We start from the raw sequence: 18152 nt of genomic DNA on the forward strand, positions 1-18152 counted from the left end.
TTTCTGTGGATATCACTGTCTACTTAGCAAATGGTACGATACACAAATGCATTGTTGTTGCTACCTTAATTAAAAAGGACCCCTTTCAGTAACGTCTCTGGCTCTGGAAGAATTATAATCACACAGATTGGAAGAGCTTAGAAAGCTTATTTAACTAAGCTGTCGACAGCAGTCTCTCAGATCTGCTTAAATTTATTGGGAGGCAGGGAGATCTATTTGAAATGCTGACAATAAACACAGAACTGGTTCTAACTATGTTACATTTAATACACAGGAATATATTACAAGGTTAAAGGAAGTTGGCAGTATCTACCGTAAACACACCTACCCTTTGACCCAGAAATTTCACTTATAAGATTATTACCAAAAATTATGCACAAAAATGTATGACAATAATTTTTACTGTACCATTTTTTGTAATAGAGAAAATTTGGAAACAACTAGCATATATATTTATATGGCAAGGGTAAAATAATTAGGTGTTTCAACTAGACTGTTCAGCTATTTAAAAGAATAAAGTACCCTATTTGTACTGACATGGAAAAATTTCCAACATACATGAAGAGAAAAAAAGACATAACACATACAATGTGACTCAGTGTATGTGTGTTATTTTAAGAAGGTGCATATGTGTGTGTGTGTGTGTTTGCGTGTGTGTGTGTGTGTGTGTGTGTGTAGAAAAGGCTCTGGAAACTTAAATTATGGAGGGAACTGGTTATCTCTAATAGGAATTTAGGGGTGTGTTGGAGGAGGACATTCACTGTTTCTAATTATATGTATCATTGCATTACTTGTGTCATTTAAAAATGAAAGTACTATAGGTCCTCTTTCTGTCCCCACTCCTTATGAATAAGACTTGGACCCTTCCTCTGTTTATTACAACAAATTTGTTTTTATTTTTATATTAGCAAAAACATGAGATTTCAGGACTGTTTACATAAACATGCCATCATAACTGCAGAACAGTATTCCTCCTAATTAATCATTGTCATTCACTACCATGGGCCAGTTTGGCAGGTGAAATATATGTATGGATATATTTTTTTCATACGAATATATACTTTTTTTGTACAGGAAAGCTAAGCGTTAGAATCGAGTTGATAATTAATTACTTTCACTATATGAAGAGAGACAAGATAGTATAATATTTAAGAGCATAGTATATAAAGTCAGGCCTTTGGCTTGAATCTCAACAACGATGTGACCGTGGACAAGTTTACTAAGTGTTCCCCAAAGCCTCATTTTTTCTTCATTGAAAAATGAATACCATGGTATCCACTTATTGGAGTCTTAGGAGGATTAAAATAGATAATGCATGTAGAAAATCCTGTAGCACAGTGCCTATCATATAATAAGTTCCCCTGAAATTTAGAATTTTCTTAGTGCTTTTTCATAGCTTTATATTAATAACCTGTTTCCTCAATAAATTATAATTCCTAAAACAACATATGAAAATATTATTGTATGAATTTTTCAATAATGAATACATTTTCAAAACTGTTTAATCTCTAATAATATCTTTAGCTTCTGAATATAGAAATATAACTATTTTAGTATGAGAGAGCTACATATTAGCCTTGAAGAAACATATTTTATGTAATTCTTTCATTTTATTTGATTATCTGCACAGTTCCATGATCAGTGATTTTCGGGTACATGTGGGAAATAATGCAAAGTAGATGACCAGATTGAACATGGGAAAATTGGTTTTCACTGTTGAAATTATTAATTTCTTTCTAAAATGAGTTTTCATTGTGGATTTTCATTATTCATTCAGGCCATAGCTTCCTAATCAATAAAGTAATTCATACCATGGGAGAATGAAAAAGAGGAGAGACTGAAAGGTTGGTATAAAAATTATGTTTAAGGAACTGATAATGAATCTAGGTTAATATGTCTATCTTTAAATTCATTTACTTCTTTAAAAAAATATCACTTGATGATCTACTTTAAGAAATCAGTAACCAACGGGAAAAGACAAAGTCTTGATTCTGTTTCTATGTGCAAGTAAACCAAATGAACCAAGATTGTCATACAACTGTTAATATTATTAGGCTTAATCCTAACCTTAAGAGCCTGGGAATTGAAAAAAAATAAACTGGTATATTAGAAATTTTTAAGACTTCTGACAACAAGGTGAATAAAGGGAATTGAGACTTTAAAAATACATTTTTTAAAATGTCAATTATACTATAGCTAGAAATATTCCTAGGCCACAGATACTTACAGGCTTCCCATTAGAGCATTTAACTGTGGAAACGACTATTTCAATTTCACCAAGAGCAGGTTGTAGGATAGTTAGTGATATTTGTCTTCTTATATCTGAATTAGCACCTTTTAGTCAACCTGAAATTATTTATCAATCTGTATGATATAGAAATTTATGTCTTAAGTTGTCCATTTAGGTATTGGACTACAGTTATGAGTCTTTTTAAAAATGAAAATTATACTGTCCATAAAATCCATATATGAGCAGTAATATTATAACATATGAAAAGAGAAAGAAGAATTGAAACACTCCTAGGCTCAGAATACATACAACCCTTACCTTTAGAACTAATTCTTTCTAGTATTTTTGCTTCACACTTTTTTGCATAATTTTTAAAATATATGTAGAATTTTAGGTGTTTTTTTTTTACAAATATATTGTTTTAAATATATGCCTACTGATATTGGCTCAGTGCTTTGTGACAGCCTGGAGGGGTGGGATAGGGAGGGTGGGAGGGAGGGAGACGCAAGAGGGAAGACATATGGGAACATATGTATATGTATAACTGATTCACTTTGTTATAAAGCAGAAACTAACACACCATTGTAAAGCAATTATACCCCAATAAAGATGTTAAAAAAATAAATAAATAAATAAATTAAAATAAAATAAATTAAATATATATATATATATATGCCTACTAACAAAACTGGGAAATACAGAAGAATATAAAGAAAGTAACAACCATCCATACTTGTATGAAGTGCATACAACTAATATTAATATTTCGTTGTAGTTCTTTAATCTTTTTCTCTATGCATTTTTACTTAGTTAAAATTTTATGTGTATTTAAGAATAGTAAATATATAAGAATATTTACAGATCTTAGATGCAAGATAATATCATACAAGATAAGAGGTGATTTATTGACACATGATATAGGACATTTTCATTCAGGAAGAGTTTTTAAGGTACAGAAAAAAATTCACTCCTCAAGTTTCTTGACATGGAAGTGACTTTTAAGTTACCCAGTACAACTACCTTTCTGATGGGAATAAACAAAAACCAAAATTTGTTGGCAATTACGCTTGTAAACTCCAAACTATGTTAATGTTATAGCCATCGTAAGCAAGTTCATGAACTGAAAAAATCCAGTTACTGCTTCAAGTGGCTATAAACAATGAGTAATGTATTCTGTTTGAACATTGGGTACAGTTTTATAAACATATTTCTTGATTCTAGAAAATTCAGAGGTACAAAAGAGGAACTGAGCTTTGTAGTACTTAACATAAAATTCAACTTCACTTCTTAGGTTCAAAATCAACATGAGTATACCTAAGTCCTATTGGTTTCTTGAATTTGGAACCAAAATTAAGTAAAAGAAGAACTGCAGTCGTTTTCCACCATGTCTCTCCATTGTTGGTTCTTAATTTATCTCTAAAATGACTTAGTGGATATATTTAAGGATTTTTTTTAGCATCTTTATTGGAGTATATTTGCTTTACAATGGTGTGTTAGTTTCTGCTTTATAACAAAATGAATCAGTTATACATATACATATGTCCCCATATCTCTTCCCTCTTGCATCTCCCTCCCTCCCACCCTCTCTATCCCACCCCTCTAGGTGGTCAAAAAGCACCAAGCTGATCTCCCTGTGCTATGTGCTATGCTAGATATTCCCACTATCTATTTTACATTTGGTAGTGTATATATGTCCATGCCATTCTCTCACTTTGTCACAGCTTACCCTTCCCCTTCCCCATGTCCTCAAGTCCATTCTCTAGTAAGTCTGCGTCTTTATTCCTGTCTTGCTCCTAGGTTCTTCATGACCATTTTTTTTTTTTTAGATTCCATATATATATGTTAGCATATGGTATTTGTTTTTCTCTTTCTGACTTACTTCACTCTGTATGACCGACTCTAGGTCCATCCACCTCACTACGAATAACTCAATTTCGTTTCTTTTTATGGCTGAGTAATATTTAAGGATTTTTAAAAAGAAAAATACTTAAGTGTTTTATTTTCTAAGACCTTACATATCAGAATAAAATAATGTATTTCGCCCCTGGAAAATAACTTTTGTGAACTGCAGTTACAGGATAATGGCATTTTTCTTCAAAAGTCCCAAGATATTTTCTCATTATCTTCCTTTTTAATAAAATTATTATGGAATAAAAGTCTGAAACCAGCCTGCTCATTTTATTTGTCAAGATCTTTGTAGTGTATTAATTTGTACTATTTCTGCTTAGGTGGTAGGAAGATTTTAAGAAAACTTCATAAAACAGAAATGTTACAAATGTTACACTCTACAAGCTGCTTTCTGCTGTACCCTTTTCTGGAAACTTCCCCACCCTTATCTTGCTCCCTGTCTCTGTCAGCTCTTCTATGGTATATTTCCTGAAGACATCCACTCCCAAGTAAACAGCACAACTCCCTTCTTTCCCTATTTTGTGTTTCTACTGTAATTTGTGCACATTTCTGAAGTCGTACGTGTAACACTTTTTGGATCGAATTTTGGCACATCTACCTTCCTTTGCACTAAACAGCAGTGCAAAAATATGGGCATATTAATATTTTCTTTTTAGAACAATGTCATGTGCATAGTGAAGCTTCAATAAATGTTGAAAGAACAAAAACAATATTTAACATCTAGGGCAACACAGACTAAATAATCACTTAATGATGTTTCTAAAAATTCCTGATAACAGCTATCAGGAAAGTATTTCTAACCACATTGTATGTTTTTATTGTACTTCCCTCTGTAAGGTTTTATTTTGTTTTGTTTTTCTCTGTTCCAGTTAAGCTGGATATGAAATTACAGTCATTGTGCCTAGCATAGATCCCTGGTACTTACTGTGAACTCTGTGTTTGAAAGAAAGGATAAATAAATAGGTAATGAATTATGTATAACAGACTTACTTATTCATTCTGATTTTAGAATTTAATAACAAGCTTAATAAAAACAATTCTTACTTAAAGAGAAAGGCAATCACTATTCTAATACAGCATATTATTTAAATAAAATATATATATGCATATATCATACGTATCTACTCAAATCGGTAGTTCGTATTACTGAATTCAAGTTAAAGTTTACCTGATCCATTAGCGTACAAAAATGTGTGGCAATTTTACTGAGACAACATCTTATAATCTTTTATACTATACCAGTAATTGTGCATAAATGTTTGCACAATTCCTTTGGGGAAAAATAGTCATCTTATGTATTAGTGACAAAAATATGATCATTAATGTTTTTCAGTAGTATTGCTTTAACCAAATTTTAACTTGATTTGGAAGCGCCTAATTTTTACATCTCTCAGATAAACTCTTTGAGTAGACTGGAATGTATAAAAAGTTAGAGATTTAGAAAGAAAACCTGTCGTGTATCATATCTGCATAGCATAATTGCTCGATACTCTACCTGGACACATCACTTAATCTATCTAATCTTCAGTTCCCTTATTTGTAATGTGAGAATAATCATAAATATATTCTTATCTACCTCATGAGTTTTGTGGAAGATTAAATAAATTATATTTCACAGCCCTCTGAATGAGTTAGTTATCACCATCATTATTCCTTTTTTCCTCACTGCAGCTTAAAACAGCTTTCAAGGGCTCCCCTGGTGGCATAGTGGTTGAGAGTCCGCCTGCCGAGGCAGGGGGCACGGGTTCTTGCCCAGGTCCGGGAAGATCCCACATGCCGCGGAGTGGCTAGGCCCGTGAGCCATGGCCACTGAGCCTGCGCGTCCGGAGCCTGTGCTCCGCAACGGGAGGGGCCACAACAGTGTGAGGCCCGCGTAGTGCAAAAAAAAAAAAAAAAAACAGCTTTCATGACTATACCTTTCCTTAGCACTAACTCCTGCATCCTCTCTGAAGTAGTTAGTTCAATGTTTGCTTTTATTGGTTCTACTCTAGCCAGGTCTTTTTCAGCTCATTGGAAAGAAATTAGAAATCTGTAAGAGAATGATATTCTAAAACAGAAGTTGGTAAATAAAGTACATGTCTTGTCTTAGCTTCGGTGTTGAAAAAGGCTACTTTCTTCCCAATCCTCATCTCAAGTTTTCCTGTTTTTATAGTCAGTGGCAGAAAACCTTCAGCCTATCAATGCTACACATTTTCTGTCTGAACTGAAGCTTAAAGGCACCAGAAAATAAATCTCACTCATCATCATTGTGAACCCTATGGAATAGTCTAGCCTCTATAATTTTCCACTTCGCTACCACCTATAGCTACAAATGGACAGTACAACTTGGGACTGTTAAAACAAAAATCTTAAATGGGAAAAGCAATTACATTTGTTCCTATCAATATGTGAATATCTGAGCCTTTTGTACAAAACGTAATGATAATCATGTTTTACAAGACACTTTTCATTTTCGTGGCATCCTGAAGCTTTTGCTATGTCAGCAACATTCTTTCCGTTCATTGGAAAGTATTGAATACTGCCCCGAGGGCATGTGCAGCCTTCCACAAAGCAATGTAAAAGAACATATTGGGCACACATTAGAAAAGGCAAACCAAGCAAGTCAGATGCACATAGTGGCACGTGGCAGACAGATGAACGGTTGACTGCAAGACTCCTTTCATGTTTTCCCTGACGCGAGGTTAAGTATTGGATACCAGCCCATGTGATGTGGAGAATGTATTTTACTTTTGCATTCTGACTGTTGATTTAAAAATAGACTATTAAATATAAGTTACAGCTTAGAGCCTTGGGGGAGATTACCGTAGCCACATTCATTCAGGTAGGTAGGAATATGGTTTTCCTTTCTTCCATCCTCTCATATGGGGCATGGAATAGTTTGCATTGGGAAGTGCAAGTGATTTTACCCTAAAGAGCTGGAGGGAGAGAACTGAGCTCATTAACATTTGGTGGTTTGTCGCATATAATCCAAGTAACATTCCAGAAACATGATAACATGCACAAGCATATGCACCCTAAGCAAGTGCTTCTACTGTGTAATAATCCACGTGTCACTTTATATCAGCATCAATCCTTTAATAAATGAACATGTTTCTTGAGTTGATGAAAACTAGCATACAGATTTCCCCATAGTATCTTCCCAAGAAGAAATGTAAAGAAGTTTGTACAACCAACACTTTATCTGCCTCCATGAGCAATGATTTGAGGTCCATAATAGATATTCATAGTGTTACAAAGACAGAGTCTTTATTCCTATACATATATATGCAGATATATGGGGTAGTAAAGATAAGTAAATAGTTCCATAGGTCCAAAGAATATGTCTCCAAATTGCATGGCTTGTAAAACTTCGTACCATATCTGAATTCTGATATTAAATAGATCATATTACAGCTGTTGGAGGCTCCCCAGCACAAACCAGTAATTTTGCTACTGGTCTTCTAAGTGTTTACAGTGTCAACAATAATTTTTTTCTGCTACATTTCTTAAATGTCCCCAAAGACTTTGATTTATCTTGGGTATAAAATATTTCAATCCATTAAATAATAAAATAACAAGTGACATTATCCTCACTTCTCCCTTAAATAAATTGTAAGACAAATAAACATAGAAGAGTCTATGGTGCTTTGATAATGTACAAAGTCAAGTTTGATATGCTCAGTTGCATTTTTGCAACCAAAGAGCCCAGAGATTACACTGTAGGTCTGGGTCATGGCAGGGAAGCTCTTAGGCAAGCTTTTACGAGTGTTGTGCTGTGGGAAAGAGATGCATATATTCACAGTTGGTAGTTTTTTGGGGCTCTTGGTGATTGACAGGGCCCCAGAATACACAGCTTGTAGGGAGGCAGCAAAGGGAGAGAGTGCCTGAAGCACTGGGGCTCCTACCACAGTGGACCCCAGTTCTTTTATTATTTCCTGTAAGAAAAGAATTGTTTTCAATTTCATATAAAATTACTCTTGTTACAAAACAGAACAAGCTTTGGTTATTTTACGTCAGGAGTGGGAAGTAGAAGTCAGACAGGATGGATGTTGAAATTGGAGTTTTGACTCAAAAGAACTGTCCAGGTCCTGTGCCTCCTCTACTTGTCCAAGTGCTCCCTGGCTCTCTTCCTCATGTCACTTTCTCATGAAAGGCAGAGTAAAAATTAAAGTGCATCTAATTAGGAACTTGAAAAATAAATACATAAAATAGTTTTGAAGAGGCATTAGGTTCCTCTTCCCTCATTTTTCCAAAGAACATCACTGAAAAGGATCAAGTGAATTTGTGTTCTGTAGAGTTGTCCCTGCATAAACCTTGGCGTTCAAGTAGTAGGGGAAACCGGGGTCTGAATGCACAGGCTGGTTGAGCTCTGGGCAGGGCTGCCTGTGCCTCTTTACAAACGCGAGGTTTACCATAGGGCCTTGTTTTATCATTGTGATGACTGAGGTGATTTGCAGGCAGCTCTCTTGATTTCTGCCCGGGAGCACAGCAGGACCCTGCTATTAACGTTTTCTCTACTAACCTAACCAAGCAGGCATCTTCTGAGCGCCCCTGGGCTGGAAACGCATCCTGACGTCTCCTCTAGGGAGGATCTTCCCACTTCCGGTTTAAGAGTCGAAACTTCCAAACCCGCTTCCAGTTTAGGTTCTGATAACTTTAGAAACATGATAAACAGCGGACAGGTAGGAAAAGCCGTCAGGAATCTATTGCTGTTGCCAACGTTAAAGGAAGTATTAACCTGAGCTCCGATAATGACAGTGCGAACTGGATGGGAGAAATTGTGGCAGATGAGAGAGAAATTGAGGACCCAAGACAAGGCTCTATGACTGTGGGACAGCAGGAGGCTTTTTTTTTTTCCAGATGATTTGACTAGGAGATTAGAATGCTAGGTCTACCAAAAATGAGACTCTGAAAGGAGGAGCAGAATGGAAGGGAAAACTCAGCCTGTAGTTTTAGATTCCTTGTGTTTGAGTAGCCAGAGGGAAATCTACATAGAGATAACAGTAATTATTCAAAAATTGGAAGTAGGCTCAGGAAGAAGTCCTAGCAGAATATCTAAATTTTGAATTTTGCTCAAAAAGTGTTTGTAGGAGAGGTCATGTAATGCCAAAAGGTTGCAAAGAGAAAAGAAGAGAAGGTTGGATGGAGTAATGGAAAAGAACAATATTACAGAAGGGAAAGATTACTAAGAGGGTCTTGTATCCCCTTGGTAATGGTTTGTAAATTGCGAAGACAAAATTCAGGTAACATCAGTATTAAATAGTGAGAAAGAATAGTACCGTCTCAGTGATTTACCTGTTTCCTTGTCAGTGAATACAGCTTTATTTATATGTGTATAATTATGTGTATATAAATGTATAGGAATATATGGTACACTATCTATAATTTCAAAATTGTATGTGGGATAGATGAATATATAATATACATTTTATATGTGAGTATATTTATCCATCTATTCATATATAATAATTTTTATAATGGGAATTATAGAGTAAAAGTGATTGCTTTCCATTTAAAAAATGAGTTATTTGATATGGTATCACATCAAAATGATTTTATATAGTTGTGTATTTGAAGTTTGGTTATAGTAGTTTAATATATATGGACATTTAGCCCTTGGGTCTTCCAAAGAGAATGTGATTCTTCCATAAACAAAAACTGATGTCTTTTTGAACTAGATGTGCCAACTTTGCATACATTTGGAGTGGAGGGTAGGGTTACTATATATTCTTATTTCCATAACTGTATTCAAAATCAAGTGTTGTATTATAAACTTGTGACAAAGAAACTGTTTTTGAAAACACTTTCAGTAAAACTGCTGAACAAAACATGTTCAGTGCTTCTCATCGTGCGTGCAAGAGATAAAGCGTACTGTAGCATATGTTGTTAGATGAATCTCTGGTGACATTTAGGGTATATAAAGATGATGTATCAACTTGAGAAAATAATTTACTCAAACCACGATAAATAAAAGTTACCATTTTTATAAATAAAACTAATCTGTAATTATCAACCTATTACCTTTGAATGACACTTTTAACCATTTCTGAATTTTTTTTTTTTTTTTTTTGCCGTATATGGGCCTCTCACTGTTGTGGCCTCTCCCGTTGTGGAGCATAGGCTCTGGACGCGCAGGCTCAGCGGCCATAGCTCACAGGCCCAGCCACTCAACGGCATGTGGGATCTTCCCAGACCAGGGCACAAACCCTTGTCCCCTGCCTCGGCAGGCGGACTCTCAACCACTGCGCCACCAGGGAAGCCCCATTTCTGAAATTTTTTAAGACTAAGTAGAGGATTTCTAACAAATAAGACACTGTCTGAACATGGAACTAAATACTGTTCAAGTAACTTGTCCCCATTTGTGAGACTAATATTTTCAAGTAGGAACATTCTATGTGAAATTTCTATTATCAGGATATGCTCACCTGTTTAAAAATTTGAAACCAAATTTTTACTTTCTTTTAATAATTGTAGTTTAAAGGATGGTGAGCTTGTTTATGCCTTGTTTGACTTAGTGGTTTTCTATAGATAATCAGTATTATTAGTAGCTTTTATCAACATGCTCTCTTTTTACACTGGGACCTGAGAAATGTTTTACCAATGTCTGTGGATTAAAATCTGAGTTTAGATGGCTACCCAGTAACTCTATCTTGCTAACTGGGTGTTATCTTCTAGGCCACCATATCTTTTTCAAGGAATATGGCTCTATTCTCCTTGGTTGGATTATTTTGAATTATATTGGCTTATGATTAGGCACAAAACATTCTTTAAAATCCTACGTATCATACATACTTTGTTGACCAAAACACACCAAAATTTTTTTAATATTAAGAGAGAACTTTGGATTACTCAGATTCTCTTTCCTTGCTAATATTTTGGCTATTTAAACTGTCAGATTCTCAGAGAAGAATATTAATATCCCACACTGTTTGCAGATCCATAAACGTGTGCTTATATTTCTAAGAGTTCTTGATTTATGCATTTTTCTGCTGTGATATGAGACAAATTTTGGCCTCTTGATCTAGGACTGTGTTAAGGCTCCTAGCATCAGGAGTTTTGACTTAAATCTTCTATTGTTTCAGATTTAGGAAGTTGCTCATTGTGTTATTTGGTCATATTTTGTTGAGAATTGTGGCATTTAGCATTATAAAGTAACCTTAATTATGTAATTTTATGCTTTTATGGCCTGTATTCACCCACATTTTATATCAGGATTGCAAACCATGGTATCTCATTGCATTTGCTAAAAATGCTTTGCTCATTCCTTTATCATTAGCCTTTATGAATTACTTTGTTTTATGTATGTTTCTTTTACAAATACCACTTGATCATGGTATATGATCCTTTTAATGTGTTGGTGGATTCTGTTTGCTAGTGTTTTTTGAGGATTTTTGCATCTGTATTCATCAGTGATATTGGCCTGTAATTTTCTTTTTTTGTAGTATCTTTATCTGGTTTTGGTATTAGGGTGATTGTGGCCTCGTAGAATGAGTTTGGGAGTGTTCCTTCCTCCACAATTTTTTGGAAGAGTTTGAGAAGGATGGGTGTTAGCTCTTCTCTAAATGTTTGATAGAATTCACCTGTGAAGCCCTCTGGTCCTGGACTTTGGTTTGTTGGAAGATTTTTAATCACAGTTTCAATTTCATTACTTGAGATTGGCCTGTTCATATTTTCTAGTTCTTCCTGGTTCCGTCTTGGAAGGTTATACCTTTCTAAGAATTTGTCCATTTCTTCCAGGTTGTCCATTTTATTGGCATAGAGTTGCTTGTAGTAGTCTCTTAGGATGCTTTGTATTTCTGCAGTGTCAGTTGTAACTTCTCCTTTTTCATTTCCAATTTTATTGATTTGAGTCCTCTCCCTCTTTTTCTTGATGAGTCTGGCTAATGGTTTATAAATTTTATTTATCTTCTCAAAGAACCAGCTTTTAGTTTTATTGATCTTTGCTATTGTTTTCTTTGTTTCCATTTCAGTTATTTCTGCTGTGATCTTTATGATTTCTTTCCTTCTACTAACTTTGGGTTTTGTTTGTTCTTCTTTCTCTAGTTCCTTTAGATGTAAGGTTAGATTATTTATTTGAGACTTTTCTTGTTTCTTGAGGTACGCTTGTATAGCCATAAACTTCCCTCTTAGAACTGCTTTTGCTGCATCCCATAGGTTTTGGATCGTCATGTTTTCACTGTCATTTGTCTCTAGGTATTTTTTGATTTCCTCTTTTATTTCTTCAGTGATCTCTTGGTTATTTAGTCACATAGTGTTTAGCCTCCATGTGTTTGTGTTATTTATGTTTTTCTCCATGTAATTCATTTCTAATCTCATAGCATTGTGGTCAGAAAAGGTGCTTGATATGATTTCAATTTTCTTAAATTTACTGAGGCTTGATTTGTGACCCAAGATGTGATCTATCCTGGAAAATGTTCTGTGCGCACTTGAGAAGAAAGTGTAATCTGCTGTTTTTGGATGGAATGTCCTACAAATATAATTAAATCTGTCTGGTCTGTTGTGTCATTTAAAGCTTCTGTTTCGTATTTATTTTCATTTTGGATTATCTGTCCATTGGTGTAAGTGAGGTGTTAAAGTCCCCCACTATTATTGTGTTACTGTCGATTTCCTCTTTTAGAGCTGTTAGCAGTTGCCTTATGTATTGAGGTGCTCCTATGTTGGGTGCATATATATTTATAATTGTTGTATCTTCTTCTTGGATTGTTCCCTTGATCATTATGTAGTGTCCTTCTTTGTTTCTTGTAACATTCTTTATTTTAAAGTCTATTTTATCTGATATGAGTATTGCTACTCCAGCTTTCTTTTGATTTCCATTTGCATGGAATATCTTTTTCCATCCCCTCACTTTCAGTCTGTATGTGTCCCTAGGTCTGGAGTGTGTCTCTTGTAGACAGCATATATATGGGTCTTGTTTTTGTATCCATTCAGCAAGCCTGTGTCTTTTGGTTGGAGCATTTAATCCATTCACGTTTAAGGTAATTATTGATATGTATGTTCCTATGACCATTTTCTTAATTTTTTCGGGTTTGTTTTTGTAGATCCTTTTCTTCTCTTGTGTTTCCCACTTAGAGAAGTTCCTTTAGCATGTGTTGTAGAGCTGGTTTGGTGGTGCTGAATTCTCTTAGCTTTTGCTTGTCTGTAAAGCTTTTGATTTCTCCATCGAATCTGAATGAGATCCATGCTGGGTAGAGTAATCTTGGTTGTAGGTTCTTCCCTTTCATCACTTAAGTATATCACGCCACTCCCTTCTGACTTGTAGAGTTTCTGCTGAGAAATCAGCTGTTAACCTTATGGGAGTTCCCTTGTATGTTATTTTTCATTTTTCCTTTGCTGCTTTCAATAATTTTTCTTTGTCTTTAATTTTTGCCAGTTTGATTACTATGTGTCTCGGCGTGTTTCTCCTTGGGTTTCTTCCTGTATGGGACTCACTGTGCTTCCTGGACTTGGGTGGCTCTTTCCTTTCTCATGTTAGGGAAGTTTTCGACTATAATCTCTTCAAATATTTTCTCAGGTCCTTTCTCTCTCTCTTCTCCTTCTGTGACCCCTATAATGCGAATGTTGTTGCGTTTAATGTTGTCCCAGAGGTCTCTCAGGCTGTCTTCATTGCTTTTCATTCTTTTTTCTTTATTTTGTTCCACAGCAGTGAATTCCACCATTCTGTCTTCCCGGTCACTTATCCGTTCTTCTGCCTCAGTTATTCTGCTATTGATTATTTCTAGTGTAGTTTTCATTTCAGTTATTGTATTGTGCATCTCTGTTTGTTTGTTCTTCAATTCTTCTAGATCTTTGTTAAACTTTCTTGCATCATCTCAATCTTTGCCTCCATTGTTTTTCTGAGGTCATGGATCATCTTCACTATCATTATTCTGAATTCTTTTTTTGGAAGGTTGCCTATCTCCACTTCATTTAGTTGTTTTTTCTGGGGTTTTATCTTGTTCCTTCATCTGGTACATAGCCCTCTGCCTTTTCATCTTGTCTTTATTTCTGTGAATGTGGTTTTTGTTCCAGAGGCTGCAGGACTGTAGTTCTTCTTGCTTCTGCTGTCTGCCCTTGGACTTTTCATTGTGGTGGCTTCTCCTGTTGCGGAGCACAGGCTCTAGGCACACAGGCTTCAGTAGTTGTGGCATGCAGGCTCAGTAGTTGTGGCTCATGGGCTCTAGAGCGCAGACTCAGTAGTTGTGGCACACGGGTTTAGTTGCTCCGTGGCATGTGGGATCTTCCCAGACCAGAGCTTGAAACCATGTCCCCTGCATTGGCAGGTGGATTCTTAACCACTGCGCCACCAGGAAAGCCCCTGCTTTGCCTTTTAAAAACTGTCTCCTGGCAGCAAACTGGAGAAATTATGGGGCTTACTTTTTTGTTTCCTTTTTCTCAAGGAATTGCCCTATGCTGCCAGTTGTTCATTGTCTGAAAATAACCATCATCAACTGTGGATGAAATACAGTTCCTCCTGGAAATGCAGATGGAGAACTTTAATACTTTTGTTTCAATTACTGATTTTGCAATCAGAAGATGATGCAATGATCACCTCCAATTGTGGCAGTTGGGTTTCTTACTTTTTCTTTCTCTCCTTTTCATTATCACAATATAATCATGAATCTATATTAATTCAGTATTTCACTATCAATCATAGTCAATTTTTGATCATTGTTTTTTTTTTGTCCCAAATTTTCTCAATATAAACCTCCTCAAGTTGTTTTCTGTGTTCTTTAGATGTGACCCCACTAACCTCTGAGAGCTTCCTTGCTTCATGGCATAACAAAAAACCTAATATCAGAGTACTCAGCTATTTCAGTTTTCTTCTCAATAAATTTGTTTGACTTTGGTCTGGGTTTTTGTTTGTTTGTTTGTTTTCTTTTTTTGTGAATATTCATTTGTTTTGTTTTTTCCTGGATCCATGTAATTGTATGTTTGAGATGAGAGAGGAGTTTGGATAGATTATTAGCTTTCTTAATTTTTCTTTTACTGTGGTGTAGTCTGGTGTAGTTTGTTTAATAAATGACACATATTTTGGTCTAACTTTTGACATCTGATTTAGGCTCCTTAGCCAATTCTTCTTGTCCTGGCTGTTACTGTTTTTACTTATATGTAAATTGAACTTTGTGCTATTATATTTCTCCTGGTTATTCTGAGGGTATATACTATGGAAGGTTTATTTGTGCTCTGAATGTTTTGAATGAATTTTGGAGGATTATAAGTTGGAAGATTGGATGTTAGAACTTAGGTGACTACCACTATTCTCTAAGGACTGAATTTCTGTTTTTGTCAACTCTTTGGAATTATATTCCAGGATTTTGTTGCTGTTGTTGTTACTGTTTAATTTTCTTCTATTTTGCATTAATGCAAAATGCACAGCAGTTTGTCTTCAAAGCATTTTTTTTACCACTTCTTATGCTAGTTGAAATATCATATATCACCCACCTCCTAATGTTATATATTTATATGTGTTTTAGGTTAAATATATTTAATCAAAATTTTGCTTTCTGCCAAGAAATTTTAATTTATTTTTATTACATTGTTTTTATTTTATTCAACAGACCAATATCACATATTATTATCACATATGTTAATAGTCTGTTGGCAACCATATATTTAAAATATATGAAACCTAATTAATAAACTGTATACCAATAGTGGTTAATAGAGCAGACTCTGTAATAATTCTAAGATTTAGAAGCTGGAATCATCCCTTATGAAGATGAGAAATCCTTGTTTTCCATAAGTTTTAAAATTGGTCTAATAGTAATATTAATGTGTTAGCATTGGTATGAAGGTTCAGTGAGCTATCCATGCAAAATGTATTGCCCAGCACTATCTCTATATATAATTATGTACATTTGAACTTTGCAAATTCAGTTTGCATCTCATAATTTACATTTTCTTTTTGTCTCAAAAAAATAGAATTAGGATGGAATTCTTCTTGACTTAGCATTTTTATTGAACTCAAAACATTCAACTTTCCAAGCATCCAGAGGCATAACCATATAAAGTGTTACATATTTGTTAAATCTTATTTTCTTGAAAAAAAATTGCTGTTTATGCTTTTGTGTCCAGGAAATAAAATGTGTTTTATTTTCCAACAGACAATAAAGAATTTTGAAAATTAAAAGTAACTTTAAAAAATATTACTAAATATATGTGCTTTTAAAAATATGGAAAATTTAGAAAAATAAAACAAGATTGAAAATTCCTGATTGTTCTGCTACATTGAGATAATGGCTATTAACAGCTTATAGATTGTTTCCAATTTGTTTTACAAACATCACTGCTTTGCAATACCATAGCTAAACTTTTGCTCACAAATACATTTTTTTTGGTCTTTGAACAGATTTTTAGAAATATAATTGCTGAGTTAAAGGGAATAAATGTATTTCATACTATTGCCAAGTCTTCCCAAATTGACATTTAGAAATATTGTGTCACTTGTATATGATTAGATTCTAATCCTTTGTCATTTCAAAATTCAGATAAAAATCTTTTTTGTTGTTATACCCATTTTATTACTTAACCTGTCTCATAAACTCCTTTGTATATCATCAAATATGCATTTAGGGCAACATTGTCAATGGCTTCAGTCTAATAACACTACAAATTATTCAAACATCTTCTACTGTTGTCAATTTAAAATATTTTCACTTGTTGATTTTCAAACAAATTTGTGATGAAAACACCTTCATGCGTATGCTGAAATAACTTCTGATGACAAATCGTGAGAAAAATCCATGGGCAATGTGGAGTCGTGGTTCTAAGAGCTAAGTGCCTGGGACATTCTCTCCTGGACCTGAATCCAGCACCTTCTAAAATATAGAGGGCAGCACCAGGGTTCTGGGACTGGCCACTGAATATAAACAGATAAGCCCCTCACCAGACCCTACTCCAAAATGGTCCCTCTCAGATGACCCTGAGACTTCTGCCTTAAGCATCTAGACTCACAAGCATTTGTACTAACAGATCTCAGCTGCATCCAGAATCTGCACCCAGTAGGTATCCCCTCCAGCTCCTTGGGGTCTGGAGGCCCTACCAGAACATCATTCTCTTGAAATTAGCCACCCAGATGGAGAGTCCATAGCTTTAATCCTGCTTCTTATCCTTCCTAGGCATCCTTAGATTACAACTTCAGTGAACGTGAAGGGGCACCTTAGCCTGCACCCAAATCCAGATAAAAAATCTTTTACAAACAGAATATTTTATCTGTAGAATCAGGACCAGGTTACAGTATGGTAGATATAGAACCAGACAACAGAATTTCACTTATAATATTTTGGTTCAAAAGTGCTATGTATGTATTTTCTTATTGAAAAAGGTTATAAATGATGACTCTATAAATACATTTTTGACCCATAAATGCAAATTAGAAAGTGACCCTATTCTAGAATTGGCATCACGAACCAAAAGAAGAGATGATTCAATGTATGGTCTGGTATACAGTATTAATGTTTACCATTACCCAGTTCTTCTATATTTCTGTGTACATAAGAGAGTATGCTTGCCCACACCCTTGAAATTAGGAGTGGTAGTATGAATAGTAGTTATGCCAATGCACTGTGAGCAGATCATCAGTTCTCCGTATAGAAAAGATAAAATAAATTATTCCACTATATCATAAAAGACACAAAGATAAATTACAGGTATACTAAAAAAAAAAATCTATCTATGCAAAACAAAAAAATCCCAGAAGAAAATAAATGAGACTGCCCATATGACATCAAGATAGGGAAGGATTTTTTTAAAGCGTTATACAAAAAAAGTCCACATCCATGAAATAAATTTGACATAAAAACCACTACACTGCAAACATCATACCAAAACGGAGAAAATACAAAAAGTGCTTGGGAAAGATATTTAGATATTTTCAACATGAGCAAAGATTAGTATATATATGTGCATCCCTACACATATATTTAAAACTCCTAAAAATTAACAAGAAAAAATAACCCTAGAGAAAAATATGGCCAAAGGAAATGGGCATTAATTCTTATAACATTCCTTTCTCCCAATTCCTAATATTCTTTCCTATAATTTACAAGGATCCATA

At 34.7% G+C, this 18152-nt stretch overlaps 1 protein-coding gene across 4 annotated transcripts in view; it reads left to right on the forward strand.

Moving 5' to 3' along the window:
* The window catches only part of MGAT4C (MGAT4 family member C), a 611229-nt gene that overhangs the window by 580144 nt on the left and 12933 nt on the right, over positions 1-18152 (forward strand). The window contains exon 7 of one of the 4 annotated variants that reach the window (XM_060305864.1): positions 1778-1844. The exons of the other annotated variants lie outside the window; for them this stretch is intronic. The gene's annotated coding sequence lies outside the window, so the exon portion shown is untranslated. The remainder of the gene's footprint in view (positions 1-1777; positions 1845-18152) is intronic. 4 annotated transcript variants of the gene reach the window in all.

Source organism: Globicephala melas, chromosome 10 (genome assembly GCF_963455315.2).
Source record: "Globicephala melas chromosome 10, mGloMel1.2, whole genome shotgun sequence".
NCBI lineage: Eukaryota > Metazoa > Chordata > Mammalia > Artiodactyla > Delphinidae > Globicephala > Globicephala melas.